General features: G+C 54.3%; 1 long non-coding RNA gene across 2 annotated transcripts; it reads right to left on the bottom strand.

Annotated features, from left to right (window-relative positions):
- Window positions 1-213: 213 nt before the first annotated feature.
- Window positions 214-7,975, bottom strand: LOC106149070. 2 transcript variants are annotated; one of them, XR_001235013.1, is made up of 2 exons: window positions 7,673-7,975; window positions 214-1,783 (listed from the first exon to the last, which is right to left on the bottom strand). It is a non-coding gene; the product is annotated as an uncharacterized LOC106149070 (long non-coding RNA). The 2 variants fall into 2 exon arrangements; XR_001235014.1 differs by having other exon boundaries at window positions 214-1,754.
- Window positions 7,976-9,207: the final 1,232 nt, after the last annotated feature.

Genomic DNA, 9,207 nt, shown 5'->3' with positions numbered 1-9,207 from the left:
CACACCAGCCTCTTTTTTTCCTCTTTTCTTCTTTCTCTTTCTTTCCTTTCTCTCTTTTCTTGTTTTCTCTCTCCTATAATCATTTTCTTCCTTTCTTTTTCCCTTCCATTCTTTCTTTCTTTTTAAAAATTTTTTTGTAAATTTAGCCTTTTAAAAATTTTTTTGTAAATTTAGCCTTTTAAAAATTTATTTTAGTGATCCCAATCTCTAATCTGTTTTTAAAAAATTTATTAGTATATATTTGTGACATAATGAGTATATTCACGGCAGGGTATTGGTATGAGTCTTGATTGTTTTAACTTTCCACCCCCTTTAAAGATCTGTTTTTGTGAACAACCTATCCTCCAGATTTTAAAAAGCAAAGGAAGAAAATCATCCTTCAAAGACTTATCCTGGGCTAGCAACTGAGGACCTACAGATGATTTTATTGGCCTAATGATCCCCAAGTTCGTCCTGTCAGTGCCCCTTCCTTCAATTGCGCTGTCCACAGGGAGCCCCAGCATAAGGGAAGAAGTAGATAAACACACCACCGATCTTAGCCCGTTGCTTCACTTTCGGAGTGAAGGGTGGTGTGGCCCCCTGAGACCCTATCACACTGGGGTGAGAGAGAATATGGGGAAGCTATCGGTACGGGGAGGTAGGCCCCAGCACCTCGCACCCGATCTGTCTGTCCCCACGCTGTCTCTGAGTCACAGGGAGGGTCAGAATCCAGGTCCCCTGGGACAGCAGAGAGTCTGGCCTGGAGAAGCAGAAGCTGGAGGCCTGTGGTGTCCACAGTAAGTAACCAGCAGGAGGTAGCCGTCTTGGATAGCGGCCCTCACACCAACTCACAAGCCAGAGGGAGCCTGTTGGGCACAAGCTGCGCCTCCCACGGCCCTGGGGGAGGAGACAGGAGGGGTGTGTGTGTGTGTGTGTGTGTGTGTGTGTGTGTGTATGACTCAGGAACTCTGGCCAGGGTTGGGCTGGTGCGCAGAAGCCTTGAGGGCAGCCGCGGCTGCTTCTGTCTGTCCTTTTGCAGTGGGAACACTGCTGTTCCCGACTTGCACAGAGACAGTAGGATGGGCTGAGGGGGGCCTGCAGCTTCCTGGCTGCACCCAGCACATCATACCCTATGTCTGTCAGTGGCAGCCTCTGTGTGTGCTGCCTGTCCCAACAACCAGTCCCAACAACCTTTGGGCAAGTGGAGATTTCCAGGGAGGACAGTAGCCTTTCCATGACATGAGGATCCCCTCTGGGGACCAGACGGTGAGCTTAGGTTGTCCGTGGGAGTTTGCAAACACCTGCACTGTACCTTGTGGCACAGGAGGGGAAACAGAGGCTCTGAGAGCAGAGGGAACGTGCCTAGAGTCATTGAGTGCTCCCAACTCTCTCCTCAACTGCAGGTTGCGCTGATCTGCAAGTCAAATCTCCTCACCGTGTACCCTAAGCGCCTATGTGCGCACAGGGGTGTGCACTGCAGGCCGAGCAGCTGGGCCAGGCCCTGCAGGCGTCTCCAGCCCCGCCCAGGTCCTGCCCTCTGGTCAGCCAGGCGGCCACATGCGACAGCTCCAGACTAGTAGGCGACGCTCTCTCATCACTCCATTAGCTGCTCTCCCAGTGACAGTCCCCAGGCCGCTCCTACTCCAAGCCTCCAGAGCTCAGTGTGGCTGGTGATCTTTGGGGACTGGAGCACAGTGTGGCTGGGCCCGATGACTGGGTTCTCATGGGCAGCTTCACTTCCAAGAAACGCTGAGCAGGCTCCCACTCCATCCAATCTTTGGAAAGAAAGCATAGGGACAGCCAGCTGGGAGAGGGGACAAGGGCACACATCAAAATGCCTGAGATGAGTATGGGTGAAGCAGGCTTCATGCAAACATATGCAGATGGGCATGCAAATCCACCCTAGGGGGTGCACACCAGAAAACCGGGGCTTCAGAGTTCCAACTGTGCTGCTCTTTGTTGCAAAGCACGGTATCCAAAGGCCCCCACTGTGGATTGGACAGAGCTCAGCTCTTTCCTTTGGAGTGACCCTGCCCTCCCAGGCCTCCATCCTCCCCCCATGGGTCCCCCTCCTGTGGTCTAGCCCCCAGATGCCACTTCCCACAGGACTCCTCTACCTGCCCCAGGTGGCACCCCCTCATTACCACCACCACTCATTCCCCAGGACTGCGGTCCACCCCAGCTCTGTCTGTGCCCACAGAGGGGACAGAGAGCCTACCTCCTCCAAGGGCCTCCTGTTGTTTCCAGCCCTGCCTGACTCACAAAGGATGCTCAATACCAGATGAAGAGTGGAATAAATAAATGAATCAACACACATTCAAAGGCATGGTTGCTTCCCTCTGAGGACCAGCAGCACTGGCCTTCTGATCTCTGTTCATGATCTGTGCCAGGGGGAGTGCTGCCCTCTGCCCGATGCCCTCAGGCAGTCTGATCCAGCTGCAGGTAGAAGTTGGTCTCATTCATCTCCGTGGTCCATGGAGACCCAAGGGCACAGGGCTACATGGTTCTGAGGTGTATGCCTGCTCCTCCCCGCTCTGTGGATCCAGAGGACAAGTGCAGATTTGCACACAGTAGGCATTCAGTACTGGGATAGACAGACAGACAGATGAACAGATGGATGGATGAGTAGATGGATGGATGGGTGGATAGATGGACAGATGGACAGATAGATGGACAAATGGATAAACGATGAATGGATGGGCGGGACCCACACTATCTGCTGCCAGACTTTGAGGGTCTTGACTCCTTGACCAATCATGGATGCTACGGTTGGGTGAGCAGTGACAACTGTGGAAATAAATGCTGAGGAAATAAATGCTGAGGCTCTGAGGAGACCGGTGCCTGCTGTGGGCAGCCCTGGCCCAGCCTGAGAAGGCTCATAGCATCCTGTGCTCAAATCTGAGCCCCTCCCCCACTTGGCTCTGGGCTTCCCTGGCCTACAAGCCTCTGCTGCCTTCCCTTCCCCCGCTGCTTCCCCTGGGCTTTCCTGGGGGACTGCACCCCATCAGTCCAGCTATTGGATCCTGAGCTCTAGGAGAATTTGTTTCTGCTCCAAGGGGCTCAAGGGCAGCCCTAGGGCCAGCCAAACCTGCTAGGCCCAGGTCTTCCTTCTGCAGCCTGCAGGAGAATAAGAAACTGAAACTTCTCTAGCCTCAGTTTCTCTACCTGTAAAATGGTGGTGATTCTGGCTGTTTGAGGGGCCAGAGGACACTCCATATTGACACCTAGAATACAGCCTGCTGTGTGGTCAGGCCCTGGGCCCAGGGCCTCCTTTTCCTCCCTGTCTCTGCCACTGTCGTTGGGTCACCCTGATTTCTAGGAGCAGGACAAGCATATATACTTCCCTAAAAAGCAGAGGTCCTGGAGCTGGGGGAAAAGAAACCCTCAACTGAGAGCAGGGAGGAATCAGGAGCAGAAATCCAGACAAGAAGAGGGAATTGGAACTAGACACAGGCATGAAGCATTTTCCTGGAACAGCTGGAGTTGAAATAAGACAGCCCAGGATTAGGTCAAAGAAGGGACTTCCAGGAAAAGAGGCTGAGGCTGCTTGGAGGGAAATTTAAAAAAAAAAAAAGAGATGATCTGAATTCATCTTCTCCCTCCAGGTGTTCTCCCTCCAGGTGTTTGCCTAACTGTGTGGCTTCAGTGTGTAGCTTATGAAACAGATAGCAAGAAATGTGGTTCTCTTTCATAGGCCACATAAGATGGGTTAGAGGTTGCTGCATGGGTGTTGGGGACCTGGGGCCAGAATGGCTTCTCTCGCCCTGCCTGAGGGTTAGCAAGTTGGCAAGGTTTATTTATTCATTCATTCATTCAATTTAGGGCTGGGGACAGAACCCACAGCCTTGTGCATGCCAGGTAAGCACTCTGCCGCTGAGCCACCCCTCAGGATTCGTATGTTTCTTTTCAAGCTGTGGTTTGATGCTCATGTCTTCATTTCATTAGGAAGAAATGGAAATCAAAGTGCGGGGATGGTTTCCCTACACTGTGGGGCACCCTGAGGTCCTAGTCTGTCCCCTTCCCAGCGTCAAGGGTGGCAGGCAGGACTCTGCCCCCCAGGTAGGATGATGAAGAATTCGGGCAGCCAGAGGGGGCTGGGCTGAACCAGCCTGGGCTTCCATCAAAGGCAGCAGCCTCTTTGACCCCCGCCTGGCAGTGGCCAGACCCCCCATTCTCACCCAGGCCTGGCCCATCTCCGCCTGGCTCGAGCCTGCAAACAATGTGTTGTTGACAATCCACGGGGGCTAAACACTCGATAACACGGTCCCCACCATGCCAGACATCCTAACAGCGGGCAGGGCTCTGCACTGTGACAGAGGATGCTTTGAATACATCATCCTGTCAACCGAGTTTATTATTCTTTTGCTCAAGATAAACTGCAGCCGCCAACGAGGGGTTGTATAAATTCCAGGCTCAGAAGTTGCTCAGGCCTCCTCCTTGTTAAACACTCACTCACACGCACATATACATAAATCCTGCTGAGGAAATATCCCTCTCCCTGGGCCATAGGTCCCCGGGGGCCTCGGTAGCCTCTGTCTCGTGGGGTGGTCCTGGGACCAGCTGCAGCCATCAGAGGACCCAGGCTCAGGCCTGTCCTTGGGCCACTTGCCACTCGCCTGGCCAGTCCTGGGTCAGCTTCCTCAGGGCTGGGGGAGAAGCCTCTCCACAAGGGCCAGCTGTCCTGGGTCAAGCCCGGCTCTTGACTCCTGGACTTCTGTCTGCCTGAGGTCTGTGTGGGTGGCCAGACGCCACACGCCAGTGTCAGGATGAGCCAGGCCTTTCGACTCAAACACAGGTTGCTGCCTCTGCCTTCAGGAGCCATGAGCATCTATGCTGGGGTGCAGGGAGCTTTAGAACCACTCCCAAGCACACACAGAGGTAACCCTGGGGAATCCAATTCATCTTCACACGCTGATCAGACAGGGGCATCCCCAGGCCCAGAACACAAACCCAGCCCTTTCCCCACAGTGCTACCAGCTGTTGGCAGCTGTAGGGGAGAGATCCATGGGCCCTTTTCAGTCTTTTTTGTTGTTCACTTATTTGTTTTGAGACAGAGTCTTGATATGTAGCCCAGGCTGGTCTCAAACTCATGACAGTCCTGCTTCAGCCTAGGACTGTAAGCGTGTACCATCAGGCCTGACTTTCTTTTCAGTCCACCTCCAATTCACTTGGGGATTTAGAATTAAAAACAAAACAAAAACCACGCTCTATGGAGGGTCAATCACAGGAATGCAGCAAGATGCAGTGGGAGGAATGCAAGCATTGGTGACAGACCTGGAATTGACTGTCCTTATCCTTAGAGTGGGGACAGTAAGGGCTCACCTGTGTGTTTTCACAATGCCTGGAGGTATCCTGGGTGCCCTGACCTCGCTTCCTCAGGGCTCTGTTCAAACCTCCAGAAGTTGGAAGTTGGCTGCTTCCCACAGTCTACTCTATTTTCTATTTATTCTCTTGGCCTATTCTGCAGGCTTGTCCTCAGCACCTACGGCAGGCCTGGACCCTCAAATACTGCCCTCTGAATGAATGCAAATGAAGTGCTAAAACCTGTACCAGGTATGGTGAAGGTACCTAACACATGTAGTTATTTTGTTCCCGTCCCCGTGTACGTTGCAAGCTGTGGGACCGAACACATGCATGGCTTGGTTCCCAGGAGGGGAGGAAGGACGGGTGCTTCTCACAGGCCTAAGCTGGCTCCACAAGCTATGGCCTAGGGCAGGTTGGCCCCGGTATCTGAACCCTGCTTCTCGCCCACCCCCTCAAGTGCCCACACCTGTCCTGCTGTGACCAAGAAGTGTATTAGGCAGCTATGTCTCTGCTGTTATTTTAGCTCTCAGCATGAAGCAGACAGGACCCAAGGCCAGACGCCTGAGTGAGGTCACGACTTAGTGATCTAATGTCATCCTGACACGGTAGCACAGTGGTCACCTGCTTGGTGATAGGGACACAAGGTTGGTCACCTCGCCTGCAAAGGGATGAGCTGAGAGCTCCTGACAGGTGCCCTTCCTGGCACCACCATGTCCCCCAGCCCCGTGGTCCTCAGGGTGCTGATTCTAGGGGGCCTGGTGGACAGGGCAGCCACCTGTGCCAGGGTGGGCCCTGGGTGTCCACCTGGAGGTCAACCACATTGGGGGTGCTGACCATTCCCCCAACCCTACCACAGAGCCTGCAAGAGGAGGGTACCAGACCCCCATACAGTCCCTCCCCGAACACCTAGTCACGGGTGGATGAGTAACGTGATTTCCTGAAGTCATCCTCCCGGCCGCTAGCCTCGGGCTACACCTGTCTCTTCCTGGTGCAAGAAAGGCAGCCGTTGAACAGGGAAGTCACCTGTGAGCGCTGTGTTCGGGCCAGTTCCTCCCCGGGGACCTAAGGACTTGCTGAGACAGATCCTGCCGGGGAGGGGGCACAGAAGGGCCTAGGGGGCTCCTGGGAGGCAGTGACACTGGTGTGGGTCCTGATGAAGACTGAAGATGGGAGGGTTGCATAAAGAACCTAACTGGAAGTGTGAAATTGTCCCCAGAGCCTCAGTCACCATTAGAGTGACTTGAGCTATTGAGAGGGAAGTAGCCGTAGGGGGAGCAGGGCTGGGCGAAACCTGCTGGTCCCTGGCTGGGGGCAGATGCCTTTGATGGACTGGGGCAGAGCAGGATTGGGCACAATTTTCAGGAAGGTCAGTGGCTGCTGAGAGGCAAAAGGCCCCAGGGGCCAAAATGGAGGTCTGTGCGGCAGTCAGGGGAGCAGTGCAGGGTCCCCCCAACTCTGAGCTTGCTGACAATACCTCTGCCTCTGCCTCAGTCCAGGTCCCTTAGTTTGCTCCAGAAATCTGAGCCCCAGAGAAAAGATAGGAGACCCCCAAGTGGCTGCAGGCGGGGTGCTGCGATCGCTCCCATACTCGGGATCTCTCCTATACACTGCCGGAGCCAGGCTGAGCTCAAGGAAAATTTGCTACAGGGCACTTGTCTCAACTCTGTGGTTTGCCTTTTAAGTGAGCCGAGTTCAATGAACTTACGGGCAAATCTATCCCCTTGTCCTGCCTCCACAGCAATAATACAGTTAATGAGATTATTTCCTGCACTCCAGCGCAGCCCTGCTAAGAAAACACTGTGGAGTAAAGACTGTTTGGAAACGCCAAGACTTGTACCAGGAGGAAGTACAGGGTGCGTCCTGTGGGCTTGGGCATGGCGCCACCCTTGTCTCCATTTGCCGAAGCCCCTGCCTTGTCCACCTTCTCCTCTGCCTAGCTGGGTCTGACTCCTCCTGCTCACGGCCCGGTGGCAGGGCCGCCAGGGCTGCCAGGCCCAACACCTGGGTCTCCCAGATGCCAGGTGAGCTGGCCAGTGCATTCAGTTTTGGAAAAAACAGCTCACTCTCAACCAGGACAAGCTCTCAGCTGGACGTTAGAGGTTGTGCGTGTCATTTCTGTTCTTGTAACAAAGGCCCAGACAAGAGAAATCACTGGACTCGGCTCCCACAGCCTCTAGCAGCAAAACCGGGGGATGAACACAGGCCCAGCCCCCAGGACAGCACCGTCTGTCATCGGCTCTGAGCACCTGCCTTCCCCACCTCCACTGCTAGAGAAAAGCTGGGGGTCACCTTGTTTGCCGAGTCTCAGTCACCCCTGACTGGGTCTCCTCACCCCTCTGCTCAGCACCTTTAGATCTTAGTGGTATGGCCCCCCGAGAGGGCTCCTCACCTGGACCCTCTTCACCTGCGCCATCCTCTACCGTGTGCACAGGTGCAGTGGGGCGGGCGGAGAGACATTCCAGCCGGGAGACAATGGGGGTTAAGAAAGCCATCTTCTTTCACACCTCCCGATTCCTGTAGTTAGTAAATCATTATCCTGGGCCACACAAAGCAGGCATTGAGGGAGGCTTATTACGGCTGTCCTGTGACTCTTTAGGTAGGCAGAGGCCACCGGGATCCCCGAGTGGCTGAACGGTCTCCCCACCCCTGTGCCACTGGGATCAGGTTACCCCATCTAATCCCTGCTCCTCCATCCGCCCTCTCTGTGCCCATTGTAATTTATAATCAGTGCATGATGCAAGCTGCTAATTGCATTGCTCGATTTTGAACACATCCTGGCTGCTCTGAGTCAGGCCCAGTGGCGGCGGCAGCAGCGGCGGCGGTGGCGGGAGGAGGGTGAGGGATCTGCGTGGTTTATCAGGGCTGGGTTATTCCTTTCTCACTGCTCCGCCTCCCCTAGTCCCCCGGCCTTTGTTAACCAGGGCTTGCATCACCTCCTGCTTTCCGTTTCTCGGGAATTTTTTTAACAGCCCTTTTTTATGAGCCACTCCATCTTGTTAGCTAATGAATGATTGCCAGGCAGCAAGGGGGATCGCTTTGTGCCACTATTAAATGTTACATGATTGCAATTATGAGTTAACAAGGGACCGCCAATAAAAAAACATAATCTATTTTTTTGCGGCCTGGGGCAGACAAGAGACTCACTGCCTGTTCCCAGGCTGAATAATTCAGAGCCCTGGGGACCACAGGTGGGGGGAGGCCGGTGAGGAGAGGGAACATGGGAGCTCCCAGGCCTGCAGGGGGCGTGGCTGGCAGGAGGGCATGTCAAGGCTGCCCACCTACTGCAAGTGTGCTCCAGGAACGAGGCTCCTGAGTCAGACCCCACCCAGGCCTTGGTTTCCCCATTTGAGTCTGTTCCCCAGCATTCTGTCTGCTCGCCAGTTAAATATCTTCTGCTTCTGCCTGCAGCTGCCCAGGCCTCGCTGAGGCTGTGCCCACCGGCAAGAGAAGCTACTCTTGGCTGGAAGCTTTTTTTTTTTTCCTCCAGTACCGGGAACTGAACTCATGATCTTGTGCTTGCCAGGCAGACGCTGTGTCTCTGAGCTAAATCCCCAGCCCTTGGCTGGCAGCTTTTCACAGGCACTCAATAAACACTGCACCCAGGAGCCACTGAAGCTGAGTCCTCTCTGGTGCCCATGGAGTGAGAGGCTGGTTACCAGGTGCATCAGCCTGGTCCCCATTGCTATAACCAAATACCCAAGGCCAGAACTTTACAAGGGAAAAAGGTATCCAGCTCACAGTTCCTGAAGTTTGGGGCTCATGGCAATGGCTTCACGTTGCCACAGAAGTGTGTGGAGGAACCTACAGGACGAGACAGGAGTCGAGAGATTCGGGGGTCAGATTTGCTCTTTACAGTAGCTCACCCTGGGAGACCAGCCTTAATCCCTTCTGAGGGTGGCACCCCAATGGCTTCATCACTTTCTA

This window comes from Chinchilla lanigera, unplaced genomic scaffold (genome assembly GCF_000276665.1).
Source record: "Chinchilla lanigera isolate Chin_1 unplaced genomic scaffold, ChiLan1.0 scaffold00036, whole genome shotgun sequence".
Lineage (NCBI taxonomy): Eukaryota > Metazoa > Chordata > Mammalia > Rodentia > Chinchillidae > Chinchilla > Chinchilla lanigera.
This window is presented reverse-complemented; position numbering and strand designations above follow the sequence as displayed.